The sequence below is a fragment of the Colius striatus genome, chromosome 10 (assembly GCF_028858725.1).
Source record: "Colius striatus isolate bColStr4 chromosome 10, bColStr4.1.hap1, whole genome shotgun sequence".
Lineage (NCBI taxonomy): Eukaryota > Metazoa > Chordata > Aves > Coliiformes > Coliidae > Colius > Colius striatus.
The window spans coordinates 6,514,400-6,534,452 of record NC_084768.1 but is presented as its reverse complement, the minus strand read 5'-3'; the positions used below and the strand labels follow the sequence as shown (position 1 = coordinate 6,534,452).

At 40.1% G+C, this 20,053-nt stretch overlaps 1 protein-coding gene across 14 annotated transcripts in view; it reads left to right on the top strand.

Annotated features, from left to right (window-relative positions):
* ZNF644 (zinc finger protein 644) overlaps nt 1-20,053 on the top strand; it is a 73,935-nt gene that overhangs the window by 24,774 nt on the left and 29,108 nt on the right. For 5 of the 14 annotated variants that reach the window (XM_062003216.1, XM_062003217.1, XM_062003208.1 and 2 more), the window contains exon 1: nt 437-565. The exons of 1 other annotated variant lie outside the window; for it this stretch is intronic. The gene's annotated coding sequence lies outside the window, so the exon portion shown is untranslated. 8 more of the 14 variants (XM_062003219.1, XM_062003209.1, XM_062003212.1 and 5 more) reach the window with 7 other exon arrangements.

Sequence of the window (20,053 nt, the reverse complement as noted above, 5' to 3'; positions counted from 1 at the left end):
CAGCCGCGGCTTCTCGCAGCAGCCAGCATTTCTCACTGCCTTTGTACAGCTCCTGCAGCACTTGACCTAGTTTCCCACTTTCTGTGGGAAAGGCAGCGCCGACCAACTGACACTCGGCCTCGCGGCTCCCGAGCGCGCCGCGCGGCCCGGCGCAGGTGAGGGGAGGCCGCGCCAGGCGGACGGCGGCCGTGCTGACCGTCTGCCTTCTGCAGGAAGGTCTGTGGGGAACTCGGCCTCCCATTTCCCTCTGGCCCTGGGGGTCCCCGCCGAGAGGGCCCCGCAGGGGGCGGCCCGCGCTGGGACGGCGGCCGCTGCGATGACGGGCCCGCGCACCTGCCCCCGGCGGCGGGGAGGGGCCGCGCCCCGGGCCGAGCGGCGCCCTGTGGGGGCGCCGGCGCGGGCGGCCGCGCGCATGCGCAACCCGCCTCCTCCCCCCCCCGACGCGTGTGCGCTCCGTGTGTGTGCGGCCGCGCGCGGAGTGGCGGGGGTCGGGCGGCGTGCGCGATGACGTCATGACGCCGTGCGCAGGACGTAACCCCGGCGTGACGCGCAGCCCGACGAGCCCGTGAGTTTCCCGTTATGCCTTTTCTTTCCATGCCCTCCCCCGCCCCCCCGCCGGCAGCCGGAGGGGAGGGGAGACGAGGGGGCAGAGGGCGCGCGGGGCCTGCGCGCCGCTCCGCGCGGCGCGGCGTGGGGCGGGGGCGGCGCGGGCCGGGGCCGGGGCTGGGCCGGGCCGGGCCGGGCCGGGCCGCCCTAGCGGCGGTTGGCGGAGGGCGGCTCTGCCTCCATCCTGCCGCATCGGGGAACATGGCGGCCGCCTCCAACCTGGTGCGGCACCGCGACTCGGCCGCAGCCGCCCGTGCTGCGGTAAGTGGCCGGGCCCCGGCGGCGGCGCGGCCCGGCGCAGAGAGGGCGGGGTGGGGCAAGGTGGCTCCCGTCCGCGGCCCTCCCGCTCGCCTCCTTCCGTCCCCGCTGTCGTCCTCGACCCCCTGTCCCAGCCGGCGAGCGGCCTCCCCGGTGCCCCGGCCGGGCCGGACACAAAGGGCCGTGCCGAGGAGGGTTTTGTTCGGTCACATGAAGCGACGCAGCCAGTGAGCGCGGAGCTGGGAGGGGGGGAGCGGGGCCGCCGCCATTGCCAAGCGCGGAGAAGCTAGGCAGCCCGGTGCCGCCGCGGCGGGGCCTAGGGCGCGGGGAGAGCCGCCCGGAGCCGGGCAGCCAGCAGCGCGGGGCCGCGCGGAGCCAGGTAAACGCCCTGCGTGGCACCGGCAGGGGTGACCGGGGCAGGGGCTGCCGCCGCCCGGAGGTAACCGGTCGCCCGACGGGGCTCCGGCAGGCAGCAGTTCCGCCGCCGGCCTGGCCCGGCGTGCCAGCGCGGCGGCTCCCGGGGCGCGGACCTGCGCTTCTCTTCGCAGCCACTGGTCACCCTGGTGCGGGTCGCCGCACACGGTGCCCACCCGGGCTCTCGGGCATTACCTGGGAATGGCAGCCTGGGCTACCCAGGGGCATGGGGAACCTGCGATCTTCTCCTTCTCCTTCACTCCCTTCCGCCTTGGCATGAAGCAGGGCGGCTCTGGAGCGCACGGTGTTGTTACAAAGGGCTGACAAGTTCCTGGTCCGCTGTAGGACTGGCCGGTGCGTCCTCTCTACCAGGCCGGTGCCACCCGCTGTCTGCTGTGCGCGAGGCTCCCGGAGACGAGGTGGTTTACAACACCGGATAAAAAGTTAACAGTTCAGGTATCAAAGTCGTGTGTTGGGACTCCCGGCTGCTCCAGGATCTGGCGGTTTCTCTGACAAAGTGATGTGTTACAGCAGGTTGCAGGAACATCATCTTGACCAATGTAATTTATCTGAAATCTGGAAAGTTTTCTTTCTTCATATGGCTTATAGGTAACCTTTAGTCTATGGAAATACCTCTGTTAGGGTAGTGTGGGCTAGAAACTCATGGTAGTAAGGAAAAGCAAGCATGGTATATCAATATAGGTTTCTGTCACTGTTGTACAACTCTGGCACTTGAAGCAAAATCTCATTTGTAGTGATATTCTGATTCCTGCCCCCTCTTCTTCTAGCACATAATTTAATTATGACGACTGTGTCATGGAACTTAGCTTTCAGACACATGGGGAGTGAATGTGTACCAGATTTCGGAGTAAGAAGCCATTTCATGTTGTATAGATTAATGAGTTAAAACGTAGGACAAATGCTGTTAAGAGGCTGATGAGCATCTCTCGAATTCCACCACAGAATTGTACCTTCTACTGAGAAGTTTGTGCAATATGTCATTTTCAAAATACAATTTGCAAAGTAATTTTTTTCCCTAAATCATAGAACAAACCTGTAAAGAGAAGATTCTTCCCAATTGAGGGTGAAGTGCTTAATAGTTTTGGAAACGTAATGTGATTTTCTTTTTTTGCGTGTGTAGAGTTCTTTACTACCTGACTTGTGCAAGGCAGATAATCTGAGGGAAGAATAAATGGACTGATTAGACAATCCAACATAGATCTGAAGAAGCTTTTAGTGGGTCACTTAAATGTAGAAAAAATGCAGTAATTTTCTTATTGGAGAGGAGTTTAAGTAGAGTGCACAGTGGAGCAGTGCAGTGTGACAATCCTATTACACTGACTTACAATCAAAGCTGATGTTGCAAAGCTGTCTAACTGCAGAGGGTTGTGATGCAGTTTATACAAGAATTACAATGAGAATTTGATTAATAATCTTCAAAAGATTGTCTTTAAATAGTATGTTCTGACAGCAGTAATTCAAATTGAATTTTTAAAACAAAGAAATCTCCCCAGCAGGAGTTTTGGGAAGGGGGAAAAAAAGTTGTTAATGTCACCAAAGAAACTTTTCTTTATAAATGTATTTTTTCTTTTGTTTTCTCTAATCTGAATGGTATTTTTCTATATTAAAAAGAAAGCCATGACAAATGTTATTGCAACAAAATCAGAGCAAAGGTGTGCTACTCTGCCTTTTCTTTTTTGAAGTTTCATGATGTCCAGCATATAGTTTATAGTGAGTAGCACTAGGAGGAATACAGCTGGGAAAATATGTGTAAAAGTTCTTGAGTGAAGGCAAAAAGAGAATACTACTGTCTTGAAATCTCAACAGGTGACCTGGCGAGCAGGAGGAAAAGGCACTGATCACTTAAAGCATCTTTGTGAGATTATTTAGTACAGCAACAATTGATTCAAATAGGAGCATCAGCAATTGAATAAACAGGATGTTAAACAATAGTGGCAATGCCTTCCACTTTCAAACAACAGTGTAGGCTAAATTTCAAATATGGACTATGCATTCAGGGGTTGTCAATAAAATGTTTTGTGAATAGCTTGTACTTAACACTTGTAAATGTTAGCAGAACCTGCTATACTTTCTTTTTTATTCAAGCCTTTCGAAGTCACTTCTGAATAACTGAAAAGAGAATAAAGTTCTCCACAGTAATAAAGCACACTGGTACTCACACACAGTTATTAATTTCAACCAGTATAAGACTTTTTGACAGTCTGCAAAAGGTCTGAGAACTTAAAACTGGAAAAAGTACAAAATAGTTGTGTCGTGCTGTGCAGTTTCACCTGAAGTTGTCTTGAATTAATGGTCTTTGAGCCTGCAGAGTGGCTGTGGTTACTTGGCTAGTCAATAACTCATTTTCCTCATGCTTTTACATTTTCAAATAACTGTCTTCAACAAAGTTAAGGTGATACAGCCACTAGATGACTGCCTTAAGATACTCAGTTTATTCCCTCTGTTAGTTTAATACCAATTGCGCTACTTTAATGGTACAGTTATTTTAAGCCAAATTGAATTAGTTCCCTCTGTGCTTTGGATTGTGACTACATAGTATTACGTATTCAGAGATTGGAAGGAAAATCATTTAATAAAATTAGGTTAGATCTGAAAAACGTTGCACTGACTTAAATTGACTTTGAGTTTTAGTTTAAGTTTGGCATATCGTCTAAAACCTTCAGATAAAAGTAGTGTCCAGCCAGCTTCAGAGTAAAGAAATCTCTGGTCACATAAAGCAAAGCAAGCCTATTTTGTCTAAATGTGTTTGATTATCTTCTTGAGCACTCCAAATATAAGCTGATTTTTGTTAATTAACATTTTTCCTTCTTCATGTGTTTCCGTGTGTTTTTTAACACATAGATGCAAACTTCATTTAGCTGCGGGAAAAAGCTGAAGTTACCATAGGAGATTATAGCTAATATATGTAAAGATACTACTGAGTTTAAAGGATTTCCTGTAGTTTGTAGTATCTTGAAAAAAAATCCTTTTCATGCTTAATTTCAAAAAAACCCATACATTTTCATGCTTGGATGTGTCATATCCCTTAAATCAAAACTTGTGTCAGTCAATAGGAGCCCTTCATACAAGCAGTGATGACAGAAAAGTCGTGCTGAGGTTGTTCACAGAACTGATGAAAAGCTTGTCTTTGATAGGCAAGAGTGTGAAAGGATCACTTCCCGGTTACTTAAAAAGGAACACAAATACAATGCATCTCTATGGTACAGTAACACTGTGAGATGTAATTAGATGCTCAAATCACAGCTCTCTGTCCAGAAAGAGCATGTAATGAGTTTGCATAAACTTCTTATGTGTGTGATTTCAAAAAATTGAAGAGAGCATGATAGTCACAAGATCAGTCATGTTACCTAGTGTGCGATGCAGTCTCGTGTAATGAGTATCTTGTCTTGGTACAAAGTCTACTCAGAATTCTGTTTACTCGTAAGTGGTATTACCTCATTGAGGGAGAGCAAGCATTTTTAAGTTTAAAAGTGAGGAAATAGCCCAAACAAAAAAGGGTATTCACTTGTGCTGCCTTTCTGTCATTGTTAAACTGTACAGAAAATATGGCAGCAACCCCCTTATGTTGTCAGTGAGGTTAAAGAGGGGAGAAGACAGTGGCTTAACAGTGAATATGCATTTTTGGGGTTTGGTTGCACTAAATATTAACTGACTTACTATTTCTGAGCAAACTTGGTAATACAGAGAACTCTCACTCCAGTGGATGTACTTGTGATACTTTTGGTATTGGAGCTGCTGGTTTCAGATGTGACCAAATCTGGCTACTGGAAATGGTAAATCTCTAGTTGACGTTTATTGATTGATACGGAGTGGTTAGTCTTACATATAATGGACTAGTTGAAGGATGGTGGGATATTTAATAACTCGATATTTCTTGAAACTTAATCCAGAGGATGTGAAATTCATGCTCAAATTGGAATAAAAGTCAGATTACTGGGCTTTAGAGTATTTCAGGCTTGTTAGTGTGTAGTAACTATTTTCAGTATGCGTGACATTGCAAGTTAGGTACTTGCCATAATTAAAAGAGCTTTAGGGTTTTGGATGCAATCAGATTTTTTTCTTTAATGAAGGGACATTATGTTGTGAGTATTCAAATGATTATATTTTCTTTTTGCCTTGAATGGGTACTTGATAACATTAAGGATACATCTTCAGAAATGGGATGGAAGGGATTACAGGCCTTATTGATGGGTCCAACTGTAGCTGAAAACAGGGATCAAATTCATTGTAACTTCACTGTTTTCTGGGCTAACTTTTAGCACTCCCTTGTAAAAAATACTTTCCACACCGAAGTGACGGAACACAAGCAAAACACAGTGTAAGCTGTATGTCTTGTACAGGCAGGCTTTTACCTGATGCATCTTTTTGAGTGAAAGAAATGAGGAATTTTTTAACAAATGTAGTCATTGTAGTGTTAAAAAGTATTAATGAATCCCTCCTGCCTGACTCTTCACAGAGTAATTATTTGGTGTATTGATAGCATGAGTTGTGCTTTATCTCACATACTTACCCATGTGGCTCTTTGATGGGGACCAGGATGGATCTTTCACCTAAGAGTTCCTTTCAGAGAAGGCATGCAACAGGAGGTCAGGAGACTGGCTTTAGAAAACTGTTACTTACATCTGCTAATAAAGCTGCTAGTTACTGCTGCTGGGAAGATGTTTCTTGCCTGGCTGCAGTCAGTGGGGTGATGGGTGGTGGTTATGATTTAGAGTGTTTGTTTGTTTCTGTTGGGTGTTTTGTTTTGCTACTTTTCATAGAGTATTCTGGTTGGTAGATTGCTTCTTTTTTTAACTTCAGGTTTTGTCTGGAATGGCTGTTGTCTGAATATTTCTGCTGTTTGCTTCTGATTCCACTCATCTTTCCTAGGAGCACTATTTATGTCTTGAGAATTCTTGACAACTTTTTGAAAAAAGCCCTTAACCTTTGTAATGTTTGTTGCTGATAGCTTTTCATCTTAAAATGTAGACACATATAACAGTTTTGTGGCTACTGAGTTTCAGAAGCTAATATTAACTTGATTTTCCAGTATTATATTTTGCAGTCAGGAGAGGTAGGAACTTTATAGAATTGATATCCTAAAATTAGGCTCCCAATGACTGAGACAGTGGTTGTGGGCTATTGAAATGTTTGTTGTGTTTGAGGTTGTTTTGTTTGCAAAGATGCTGTGTATTCTTACTAAAATTATTAAGAGCCTTCACCAAAGACGCTTGATTCTGTGGTCTCCTGTGATAATTGGTGGGGAGGAGAGTGAAGGGCAGTATTTTTTCCAAAAGGTTTTTTTTGTTGTTACTTTAAGTCAGCTTGGTATTAGAAATAATATTTTCAATAGAGGACAGCCTTTGCCTGAAAAATTCCAATATAAATAACTTTGTTTCTTCACACATAATTACTGCCTTTTGTTGTGTTAATACTGTAGTTGTTATGAGTGTGTATCCTCTGTGAGAAAGTTTCAATTGTATGTGTTATCACTGGGAGTGGGAAGTGACAGTTCTGCAGCTGGCTTTTCTCAGCTCTTCCCCACAGTGAAGAGGATACTCTGTCCTTTTCTGCTTCTTTTCTTTTTTTCGTTTGTATATCTATTGACGACAGTGAAATCACCTAATCTTTCCTGTTCTTGAGAAAGGCTGAAAACTGATCATCTATGGCATGTAACTGAAAATAGCTGCATTGTAATTATAATGAATGTTGGAACTCTGAATTTACTTTAAAAACAAATTTTCATCCTCTGGGAAGTTAAGAACAAAATACCAGTTGGTGCTCCCTCCTACTTGGGTACCTATTAACCTCCCCAGGCTCCGCCCCACCTGGTCCGTCCCCCCTCCCCTTCACCTTCCCTTTCACCCCCCCCCCCCCCCCCCACTCTTTCCCCCCAAAAAAAGGTGGCAGTTTTCTTCTGGGGGAAAAAAGAAGGGAGAGTAAGTTGGGGGGGACATGCTGGTGCCTTAACCTAGATTAGCTGTGATGGAAAAAGGTAGAGGCTTTAGACAGTTAAAGAATGGGAGATGGTAGTGCTTCCATGTCTAGTGTGCAAACTGGACCGATGCTGGTGAAACTAGGGTGGAAATTTTGCACGTATGGTACGTAAAGAAGACTAGGTGCTGTGTGTTGTATGTTCTTTCTGTATCTTTGCCTTGGAGAAACCTCTGAAGGTTTGTTTTGTCTGACTTGTTTTCTTCTATGTGCTTTGGAATAGTAGTTGTCTTTTTCTGTGTCCATTTAAAGCATTTTATGCATTGGACAATAAAGACAGATGATGAGATGTGGTAGACTTGCTGATGAGCTACTTTAGCATGGATTCCCACAGACCTTTCCTTTTGTTAGTGTTTTGAAGTAAGGTAGATATATCCCTGGTATTCAGTGCCATGTTCCCGTAAATGACAAGTGGCTAAATTGACTGTGATTCTCGCTGCTATAAATGCAGCTTATAGTGCTGGTTGATAAGAGAGGTCTAGTTTCTTTCATGGTGTATGTAAGACTTTCAGAAGAAGAGGACTAGCTTGTCTAGAAAAAAAATTGTACCCCAGGTCTACCTCTGTGCTGCAATTGTAAGACTGCTGTTACTTTCTTCAGAAACCATTCAGGTTCCTATATAACTGAAGCATCACACTATTTCTAAAAATACTATACAGGCAGCATTCATTTTTAGAAATGTCTTTTTTGACACTAAAATTGGGAATTTGCCTTCCATTTTTTAGTCCAGTGAAGTTGTAGCAGAGGTGAACCGAGATGATGTGCAAAAGGTAGTCTAGCAAAGATTTATGTCAAAAGCAAACAAAAAAAATGGTAATGTTATAGTAGGAGGGTTTGGGGATCTTTTTTTAACAATTCCAGGAGTTTTGTGTGTGTGTGCACACAGTTTCTATGTGTTCTTTTGCCTGTCTGTCCAGGTAGGTCTTTATAAACAGAGAGACACACAGTTTAGATCTTCTCTACTGTTTTCCAGTGTAACAGGATCGTATTACTCTGGTGGGAGAGTGAGAGAGTGGCTGTGTGGTGCTTAATTGCCAACTGGGGTTAAACCATGACATGTAGCCTCTTCACAATTCAGACATTGTCCATTAATGAATTAAAGAGATGACTTTATAGTTTTGCATTAAAAGTAGTACAGTATCCCAGCAGAACATTTCTTCATATTATTTGGAGCATTAATGGTGAGTTGGGTTTTTTGTCTAAGCCATTTAGAGAAAAGTGGAGTATTTTGGCTTCTTTGAGGTGATCATTTGGATGTTTTGGATGTTGGGTGCTGTTTTAAAGGAAATTCTGTTAAATATATTTAAAATACCTTGGCTTTGGGTCCATCTAGTGAGCTGGTCCTGAAACATGTTGATGTATACTGTTTTCAAAGGATATATTTGTAAAAGTGGGAGGATTAATTAGTGAGAGGATTAATTAATGATCCCTTGTGTTGTGGTTTCTATGATCTTCTTAAAACAGATTAGTAATATTAGTATTCATCTTCCAAATTAGTAATATTAATACTAGGATCTAGCTGGGTTTTGTTCAAAGTAGTCTTTCTGTGATTTCACTTTCATGCTGATAAGCAGTTCTACTTTAACTTTTCTTTCCATTTTTTAAGTCATCTTCTTGAGTGGTATTTTCCACGGGAAGTAAGTGGATTGTTTTTTACATTCTTGAGTTAGTAATTTTTCTTCATGCCTTCTGTTGCTGTAGGTTCATTAGCATTTCTTTCTGACCTTAAGGAAGATTTTAGTATTCAGAAATCAAAACCGAAGTTGTATTGTCTTAATCAACAGCCTATTTGGAAGAATTAAAAAAATATTAAAGTGTTACCTTTTGTTACCAGTACTTTTCAGAATTCACACTTTGTTTTTAATAAGACAACATATTAGTGTCAAAAAAACCCCAAACTGATCAAAAACACTCTCAAAACCCAGCAAAAAAACCCCACAAAATACCCACCCCAGCCTCCACTCCACATTATAGTTTCTTCAGTGTTCCATGTGAAAACAAACATGAAATACTGGAGTTAATCTTGAAAATCTAACTTATATGTTTCCAAAATTTCCAATATTGAGCTAAGATAGTCACCCTGGGCCAGTCAGCAAGCATATAGACAATCCTACTTATGGGCCTGAGAGTAGGCACAGGACCCCTGTTCATGCAGGTGACAGTACTGAGGACATACTAGTCAATGTCTATGTGAATTTGAAGCCTTTGCAGGAGGTATTCTGGACATTATGTTAACTGTGAATGTTCAAGACAATGACAAAGTTCCCTTTATCACTTTCATTTGTTTTTGTTATTAGAGCAAATAACAGAAGCAGTTTATCTGCTAGAAGAAAATACTTCTGTCTCCGGATTGTTTTTTGAGGTGCAAGGGAAGCACAGGAGACGCACAGGTTTACTTGCCTCAGTTAAAAACCTGTCCTTTGTGTCTGAAATGCAGTCACTATGTGAATGACTATTGCCAGCTGTGTGCATATTTGTTTTGTACTCCTGGTTCTATACAACCTCAGTCCATGTAACTCAAGTTCTTTTGCATTATCCCTGTAATCCGGTGTAACGCATATGAAAGTGGCTTAGAGGGTATATATCTTGTTTCTTGGGCTCTTCATGAAAATTTGTTTGGGAAATCCATTTTGGTCAGGAAAAATCAACAAATGTATACATTTTTTAGCCTCAACCAGATTAGATGCCTAAGGACAGCCAATGGGGCGTACATGCACAGGTAAAGATAACTAATGTGGCGTGCTTTTGGATATTGTCTTCTCTCAAAATCTTGAACTTCTTTGAGGGCATACCAGAAGGATGCTTCTATAAGGAGAGTATTCGCTGCTGAAATAGATCATATGTTGGAGACATCAGCACTTTTGTTATGAGATCAGTATTTCATATGAGTAGCAATGTATGTCATGTGACGAAAATGGTGTTAAGTGGCCAAACAATTGTTGTGATGGATTTTCTGTTTTGTGGTGTGGCAGATGTGTTGCGATGCTCTGCCTCAGTCCTTGGAGGTCTTCAAGACCTGCCTGGACATGTTCCTATGTGACCTGATCTAGGTGCTTCTGCAGGGGGATTGGACTAGATGATCTCTGAAGGTCCCTTACAACCCCTACCATTCTATGATTCTAATTCAAATAGTAAAAGAATTAAAGGTAACGACGAGCATTTGCCTGGTGGATGGCTAAGCAACCGGACATGAACAGTGGAACAAAATCACCAAGCATTTAAAGGATTGAAGTTTGCAGGGAGAAAGATTAATGAAGCCCTCATCTTGAAGTGAATCCTGCCTAGGACTACTAAACTTTCTTGCAATTTGGCATGGAGATTCAGGAGAAGTTTATGAAACATCTGTTGTATTATCCCTGTAACCCAGTGTAACGCAGTGTAGAAAATAGACATCAAGGTACTGCATACCTTGACTAGAGATACCTTATATTGACTTCATAACAAAATGCTTTTCGTAGACTTAATTTTTGAGTGAAGGCTTAGTAGCTTTACAAAACACTTGGAAATTATACTGTAAGAAACAGTTCTGTATGATAACGATTAGTTAAACGTGTTTGTAATGAAACTTGTGAATGCTGTCTGCTTGAACACAGGGACAATGAATAGCAGCTTGCTAATGGATGTTGTGTCAGAGCTGATTTGTGATTGTGGTGCTGGTTAAATGGAGCATTCAAAATGGTAACTAGTGATCTCAAACTACATTTCAAAGAGGTGTGTGGAGATATTTGGCCAGATTCCTTGCCAGGTGTGATAGTATAACCTGGGTTGTAAGATGTGGGTTTTTCCCATTAAAAAACCCAAAACACCTGATGCAGCTCTTTAGCCTGAAGATGTAAAAATAAACCACAATTAGTTTAATTATATTGCTTTGCTACATCCTATCTAAAGTAATTTTTCTGATTTATGTAGGTAATGGACAATGTTGGAAGCTTGAAGTGCCACTAAACCAAGAGGGAACATGGAGTAGCTCAATGAGGAATGGATTTTTATGTATTTTAAAATACATTTTCAATAGCTATTAAGGTTATGTGTTGATGACATATTCTGACTTTACTCCTTCAACAAAACCAATCCGCTGTCACAAAAAGGCAGGCTCCTGCAAACTGAAGGAAAGGCTTTACATTACTGGGTATGTATATGTGACTCACCAAAGTGATCTTTCACAGATAGTAGCATGGTTACAAACTCAAACAGAAAGCTAAACAAAGCTTCACTTCCAATCTGATTAGCAGTAGTTGAATATTACTGTAAAAAATCTGTGGATATTTAGTTTGCAGGAAGAATGCGGATAGTGGAATTGATATTTTTAGGTGATAATTTTACACAGTTATTTCCTTCATACTGAAACACGCATTGTAGTGACAGCTTAGACCTCTGGTAAGCAAGCGTTGGGAGTTGGCAGTGGTGTTTAAAGACAGTAATACCTCAGAGAGTTTGCTCTGTGCTCTGATGGAGGTTGCCATCACAAGGATACCAGAATAAAGTCTCAGCCACACCAGGGTTCAGCATAAACCTACTGTTATTTAAAGCTTAAGAACTTACGTATGAGACATTTATTAGTAGTTCATAAGCAGAGGTTTACAAATACTTGCAGAAATCTAAGTGGATGTGAAATTTTTATTAGATTTTACATTTTCACATGCATAGAAAATATCCTCTGAGGCAATGAGCAGGGGATTCCCTTTCCTGCTTACGGGAAGTGTTAGAAATGCTGTCTCAACAGACAGCAGCAGGCATTAGGGCTTGTGATCCCAGCACAGCTACCAGCTCAACTGGAACAAACATGAGGAACTGAATTTACACTTAGGATCCTGTTTTGTTAGGAGTGCTTATGCGTGAATACCAGTTTATTATTTCCTGCCATTGCTCTTATGAACGGTAATGTATTTCACTTTCTTGTTAGTGCTCTCCTACCATTGCTTTCTTTCCAATTTTAGTGATATAAGAAAGTTGGAGTGTTTTTTTAAGACTTGAAAGTAGTGTAATTTGTTACTAATTTAGAGCTGTAGGATTTTAGGTTCAACGTTTTCTAAAAATGAATTGCAGCCTTAAGAAAGCCAGGTTAGTGTTTCAGGTGTTGTCATTTTCAAGGCTGCACAAATCTAGAGGAGGAGTTGGAAGTAAACGTGTACACTAGTTTTGTCTTTTAAATGGTTTTCTAGGTACAGAAAATTCAGATATGTCCATCTACTAAGAAATTGCTTTTGGCTACAGCACTTGATTTTGTAATCTGTGATCTGAGAAGAATTTCTCTGTGGCTGCTGTCAGTGTAATGACCAAGGCCATAATATAAGCCTGCTACCTGGTAATCTGGTCCTAGGCTACGTTCATACAGCCTGCAGGTTAAAATAACAAATTGCATCGCTGCTCTTCCACTGTCCTGCAAACTGTTAAGTCTCCTAAATGTAGAGTGTGGTTTGTTTCGTTTTTTTTAAAGTGGACTGCCACAGTTATATTTTCATTAAACTGAAATTGTGTCACATCCAGTGTTAGAGAATACTGTTTGGTGAGTACATTAGACTGAAGAAGACAGTCTAGAGGGAGGTATTGAAGTATGTAGCCAGAGAAAAAACTGCAGAGCAGTTTGCCACCTTTGGGTTTCAACAGAGATTGCAGTGAGCACTTCTGGCTTTGGAACAGTTTTAAAACTGAAAAGAAAACGTCTAGCAGAAGTCATTGTTGCTACAATAAAAACATGACTTGACTATTAGTGTACTGCTTTAACAACTTTGAGAAATCTTGTGCAAGATACTGCTTTTAGGTAAAAGTGTCTTTATGCTAACTGATTTAAATCCATTTAGATATTATTGGATATCATCAGGCTTCTTGTTTTACAATACCAGTCTATTTACTGGAAAAAAATAATTTCCAGTAAATATTTTTTAAAACCTAATTTCTGCCTTTTTTACCCCCAGAAATGGTTTTGAATGGTATTAAGAAACATAATGTCCTTATAAAACAACTTGCAGCAAAAACCAGTACAGAGTCTTGATCTCTTTTGGTAAGATATATTTTTTTAATGATACTATTTCACAAGGTATGCAGTATCTGATAACATAATTCTGGCTTTCAGAAGTTAACCCCTTAATGATTTTTTTCAGTCTACTCAGCGATCTACACTGTGAGTTTTTTCATAAAGATGTCAATGTGTGTATTATGGAGTAAACTTTTTATAGGGTTTTTTTTACTGCTAGGGACAAGTGCATTTATGTTGAAGAATTTCAGAGGTGTGTGATGCAATACGTCAGGAAAGAGGTATGTGAAATTCAGAGAATGTGTGAATATTGGTCCATTTCTGTGTGTCAGGATTGCACAAGTGGCAGGTATGGACTAATGATAAACTGCTCTTCATCCAAGTCCCATATGTGTGATGGAATCTACTGTAGGTATACAGGACACATTTTTTTTGTAGTTCTTTTGTTTGAGGGTGGAAGATAGGCATTGGTGAAGTTCTTTGTCAGACTATCTGACTGGACTATCTCTGGGTTCATTCATTAGAGTTGGAGCTGATAAACTGTTCTCTATTCAAGGGACTTACAAAAAGATTGTTCAGTAGTCATTGGTAAAAATTAAGAAGGCCTTTACTTAAATAATGCATTTAAATATATGGTTGCCTATGACTTGGAATGCAAGTATCTGTACTTAAAACATTATATTTCACAAGGAGCACACATACTTTATCTGCTTTGGTTGTACATACGTATTATTTTTATGATTCAGTCTTATTTCACCTCTTTTGTACCTCTTTTTCACCTTATTTTGTACAATACAGTGTTCAATACACAATACAGTGTGAAATCACAATACAGTGATTTAATCAGAAATGTGCCTCATTTATAGGCATATGTGCCAGATACATAAAACACAAATTTGAGAAGTTTGAGAAGAATGCACAGTATGTAAAGACAGTCATTTGGACAGTCCAACGTTGATGCCTGGTGGTATACAAAAGGGGATGCACTAATTTTTATGTACACAACCTTAATTTGAACTCTTTTTATTCTTATGCTTAGCTTTGATTCCATGTTATTAAAATCCTATGGATTTTTTAGAATGTAGAGGATGACACTGCAAATGTCTAACATCACTGCACAGTTTGGTATTTTAAAAATGAACTTGTAACATACTGGTTTTATTTTTTAAATGAACGCAGGGAAAGTGCTGCCTCAGATGGTTCTATAAGCTGTTTTTTTAAGGACACAAAATGCATGTTTTTGAATTAAAGCTGCTAGTTCTTTAGAAGAGCACTTCAGTGGAGAAGCTTTCTATTTTGGATTTATGATTACTTAGTTTCAACTGAGAAACTAGGTGTGCAAACCTGGACTAGAAATTGTAAGGAACTGTAATAAATCTCTGTGAGGTAGACAAGGTCTCACGTAACTGTTTTCTGGAGTGCAATCCTGAGTGCTTATAGTGAGAGAGTATGTCACTGTGTTTTGAGGTGCTGTCTGTAAAGCTTGTATGATGATACAGTGAAGGCATATTTAGTAATCTAAGCTGGAGGAGAGAGTGATTCCATAGCTGAGGGGTAGAGGCAATTCCTGCACAGGTAATGAATGTATTGAGATTTTGCTGACAGCATAATGAGAAGTGTTCAATATCAAGGATGATGCCAAGGTTATGTACAGTACCATTAGTTTGGAGTGGAATGGAGAGATGAAGTCATTCTGTGCTTTTAAGCTTTTGCAGTTTGACAGAAGATGTTGTATTTAAGGGATATAAATGCAGCAAGTGAAGAGCTGGTTCATGTGGTCAAGATAAATAGCCTGAAGAGTGATGGAAAATGTACAGGTGTTTATCATGCAAATGGTATGTTAATCTGTAGCTCAAATTGGTGGTGAAATTATAAATAGAGTTGTTTCCCTGCAGCTTATTGCTTATGATAATTCTGATTGGGAAGAATGATATTAAATGTAGTTGGATATTGATGGACTATAAACTTATTTATTGAATATCAATAAGACTTAGAATGTTCCACCTAATTGTAGCTGAGGGAGAAACTGCATTGATAAATAACCTTCAGAAACAACATATTAATATTTTCTCTTAAGACTTTGACATTCTAAATGGTTTCATAACTCCATCTTTAAAGTGATGTCTCAGGGTTTTTTAATGATGCTTTCATTTGTATGTTGATTGTTACATATTTGCTTACTGGATAATACTTGTTTCCCCTTGCTTCTCTGTAGTCATCTTTCCACCTTCATTGTGTGCCCATTGTGTATATCTTTAAATGCTTATTCTTTTATCTGTTTATTGGTGGAGAGGAAAAGCAACCTTTTTGACTAATATATGTTTTCTTAGTCCAAACCCCAGTCTGCATAAAATATTTTTCCCTCTGGTGGCTCTTCAGTTTTTTTCATTTACATAATACTGATATTTGAAATAATTATCAAGTCTGTCATTTGACTTAATTGATAGTAAAAACACAAGTTCTTTTCTTCCATTTGTGCTGATCACTCAGACTACTTTTCCCCCTACTGTGATACTCCTATTAATGTTGCATTCATCCACTTGTAATCTTCTTGTTTGGGCTGAAGCAGCTTTACAGTCTGAGGTATGATCAGTTGTGTTCATTTCCTATGCTGCCATACTTTTCCTTGAAGTGTTTCAGTGTCCCATACGGGGTGTTGTCAAAAAGCAAAACTTTCTCTGAGAAAAAAAAATGAGAGATCTCAACACTTAGACGTGAAAGCTCTACCACAGCTCTGGGAACTGCATGCAGCATTTACTGTGATGAGTAGACAAAGGAAGAACTGTAACTTCTTTGAACCGTTTTTCAGATAGTTCTCAAAATGTAGCAGGAGATTCAAAATGCAGGAAGCAGTCTTCTCTTGCAGTCCCTTGCTTGCTCACTTTTGTTCTGTCACTACAGATTCTTTGAAGTCAGAAGCATCTCCAGTAAAAGAACTTAAATTTTGTCTCGTTGTGAAATGTTAAGTTTTTGCTTAATGTAACTTCTCAATAATTCTGGCTTCAGCAGGGTACCTGCAATTGAACATCATTTTTCATTAGCTGTTGTAAGAAGAGTGATTGTTATTTTTCCTTTGCAGAAACAATTTTGGTAATGTGATTGTGGCACTTATAATTCAGTTGGTTAAACTAAGGTTGGAGTAGCATAGATTGAGAGAAGTTACACAAATTCTCAAAGAGAATTAAGTCTGTGATTTTCGAAAATCTCATGTTTAAGTTTGAGTGAATATTAATCTATACTGAATGTTCTAGCTATTTGATGGTACTGAATATACATTAAGTTATTTTTATACTTAAAAAAAATTGAAGAGCCTCAAAGCTGCTTCTGCAACAAAGCAGGAAACTACATTTTGTAGAGACAAGGTCATTGCTGACTACTCGCTGGGAAAATGGCAGTATAGGCTTGTCTTTAAAGTGCTTTTCAGCTATATTAACTGATTTAGGAGACTACTGTTGGCTAAGGTTTTGCTTTTTCAGTCTGCTTCTGAAATGATTTTACCCTTGCTAATTGTGTGTACAGACTTACTTGGAGCTTCATCTGGGCTTCTTGTAATAGCCTTCCCCTTCAAGTAATCTGTTTTCTACTGACTGTTTTTTTCAGGCATTGATTCTTGAGATTATTAGATTTCTGTAAGATTATGGACATTTTCCAGAGCTGCATCAGGTATTAGAATAAAATTTCCTGCCTGCCTACTTTTTAATTCAGCAGATTTCAATACTGGGACAGCAGTATCCTAATGTAAATGCCACTTTCAACCAATTAGTAACATTTTCTAAGTCCTAGAAAGTACTTGAAGTCAAGACTACAGTTACAAGCCTTTTGCTGTGTTTTTATGTTAAGCTACTGCAAAGGACTATTTAGCCACAGCTTATACCAACAAAAGTAGTTTGTGTAGTTTATTCTAGCTTTTGTTCTTCCTCTTTCTTCTACAAGCATAATTAGATGTAGGGGCAAAAACTAGTTTCGTGTTATATTATAACTCATTAAAAAGAAAACGACACAAAAATAGCCCAGCAAGCCTACAACCCCAAACAAACAACAGAAAAAAACCTGCTCAGAAGCTTCTCTATGATTTACATTCCTGATTGCAGCTATTCCAGGAGAAGGTGGTGGATACGTGGGGTTTTTTTTAGGTAGATGTAGAAATACCAGTTAAGACAGATCTGTTAGGAAGTAAGGTTTAAATAGTAGATACACAGGACAAAAGTCTTGTCAAGATTATTGCAAATTTAATTTACTCATTGCACACCTTTGCTTTGGAGTGTTTCTCAAACTTTTTTCCCCAGAGAGGGGTGTGTTATAGGAGATGTTTCATTACAGCAAACAGAGCTCTACTAACATAAACAAAAGTGAATAAAAGTAAATAGTCTTGACGTAAGATCCCACTTTCCTGATGAGTACTTAGTCAAGTTTTATGTAGTAACTCACATTTGAACTCGGATTGTCTTTATATAAGCCTTATATTGTGAATGCTTATGAACCTGATGAAGAGTCATGGGTAAAATCTTTTCTACTGTGTTTATGGATGTGAAAGTAGTTATCTTAGTTGTTGTTCGTGAGCCTGAATTTTGAAGTCGCAACTGTCATTTGTTTGGCAAAGCGGTATTATGGAAGCTATTGTAGCTGTTCTACCTAGCCAGAAAGGATTTAAAATTTTACCTAGTGTTATTATCTGTAACAATTATTTTACAGCCTGTATCTGCAGCCTTTTATTTCTCAAACAAGTGCTTTCTGAGAATCACTTCTCATCTCTCTGTAGCACATACATTTGAGGACTTTTTTTGTCTCTGAGCAATACTAATAGCCACAGATGGGATTTTGTCATTGCATACAGGCTAGGTAACTTTTTGTGCCTACTTTCGCCCTTTTTGTGTGTGCTACATGAAAAGAAGTATCGTTGGTATACTACGTATTTGTTTTGTCACTGGACAAGTTGATCATTGCTGGAACTTGAACCAGCCTTAGATCACATTTACCAACTAGTGAGAAATTCTTATGCTTTTAAGGACTTCTCACTCTGTGTTTCTTTATTATCACTGGGGTTCACTTGAGATATTGCCCATCAATTTATCAGTGATCAAAAGCCTAACCATTTTACAGTAGTTCTTGTACCTGCTGTGGGCCCCTTTTTGCTCTTTGAATAGTGAGGCTTCAAGGTGAATGCTCTGTAACTACATTTATTTTTATCTGCTTCTGAATCCCTTTTGATATGAGGGAGGGTGACTTTCATTCTCACTTCCTTTTCTGATAATGAGAATTAAGACAGGAAAATCAGAGCCAAAGCATTTGTGATTTTAAAATCTTTGCCTTTCCCTAAGGAGTCTTGGACAACTACCTGTCTTAGATCTGCTGGTAAAGAATTTCAAGTGCTCAGTTATTCTGAATGTCAACACCCTAGAAAAGAATAGTAGGTGTTAGAGTTTGATTGTTTGTGCTGGAGTGAGAGGAATCTTCCCTGACAGCAGAAAGAACTTGGAGAGGTGAGTGTTAAGAACTGTAGGTTGGATCGCTTTGAACAGTGACAGTCTCCATGCTATCAATAGTTCCAGCTAAAATCTGGTATCTTGATGTGGATTGCATTGCCCTCATCAAAAAGTTTGCATGCCACTGCATGTACTGTCTCCCATTAGGTGAAGGTTTGAATACCAGTGGGTTCAAAATCCCAAGAAGGGGAGTTAAATTTTGCAGGGCCCTTGGAAGTTTGTAACACAGAGCTGCAGTGACCAGCCTTTTGGTCGTTCAGCAGTTTGCTTACTTATGATCTCTTTGGGAAAGTTCTGCCAACTTTCCTTCAGCTGTACAGTATTGAAATTATGACGTCCTTCCTGTCTTCTCTATTCTTTTTCCCTCTGTGCCACATATATATACTGAGTAACCCCAGATTTATCCTCAAAGTGGTCTATGAGCTCCCTGTGAACCAAAGAATGTTTACATGTAAGAGTACTTTCGTTAAAGTTTTCTCCAAAGAGCATATTCAATGAGTACAAGAATACATGCCCTCCAGGTAGGTTGTGTGGGATAATACTTCCAATTTTATGTCAGTGGAGTAAATTGATAGGTCCAAAGCAATGTGTTTCCGGGAAGAAGCTGTTGCATTGGGTAACGGGTTGTACGACAGCCTGCTGTGTTGCCACAATCATCTACAGTTGTCTGGGCTCAGTCCTTTGATGCAAAGATGCTGTCAGCATTTGAATTGCAAGCCATGAAATCTATGTTGAGAACAGTTATTGCTAATGTTTAGCTAATTGCAATGTTCCGAAGATGAGATAATTGCTACGGTGGTGTTGGGGGATCATTTTGTATGGAGGCAGTCACTGATGAAGTTCTTACTTGCAGTGAGAGAAGCATTAAACTGGGAGTGATTATGCCCAGACACAGTTATCCAAGATATCAGATTTAATGCTGATCTAAGTGATAATATAAAGCCTTGAAAAAATCTAATTTCCCTTTTTTTTTAAAGGTGCTTTGGCTCTTCATACATCCAGGACGTATTTTGTGGGTGTTTTTAACTGTAGCTTTATATGCACATTCTGTAACATACAGTAGGACTCCACTGCTGTTTGAATATAACACTTTTATGCATGAAGAATATTCTAAATAAAACCTGAATAAAGGATTTCCATTTTTGAGAAACTTAGTTGAGAAATGAGCGTATCTTTTTAAAATATTAATGTATAAAGGCTACAGTTTAATGTGATAATTAGAAAATGATCCTGGGGCTATGGAGAGGAGCTTGGGGACTTGTATTCAGTTGCTTTATATTGCTCAGCAAGACATTCTCAAAAGATCTGTATTTCCTTAGTCTCT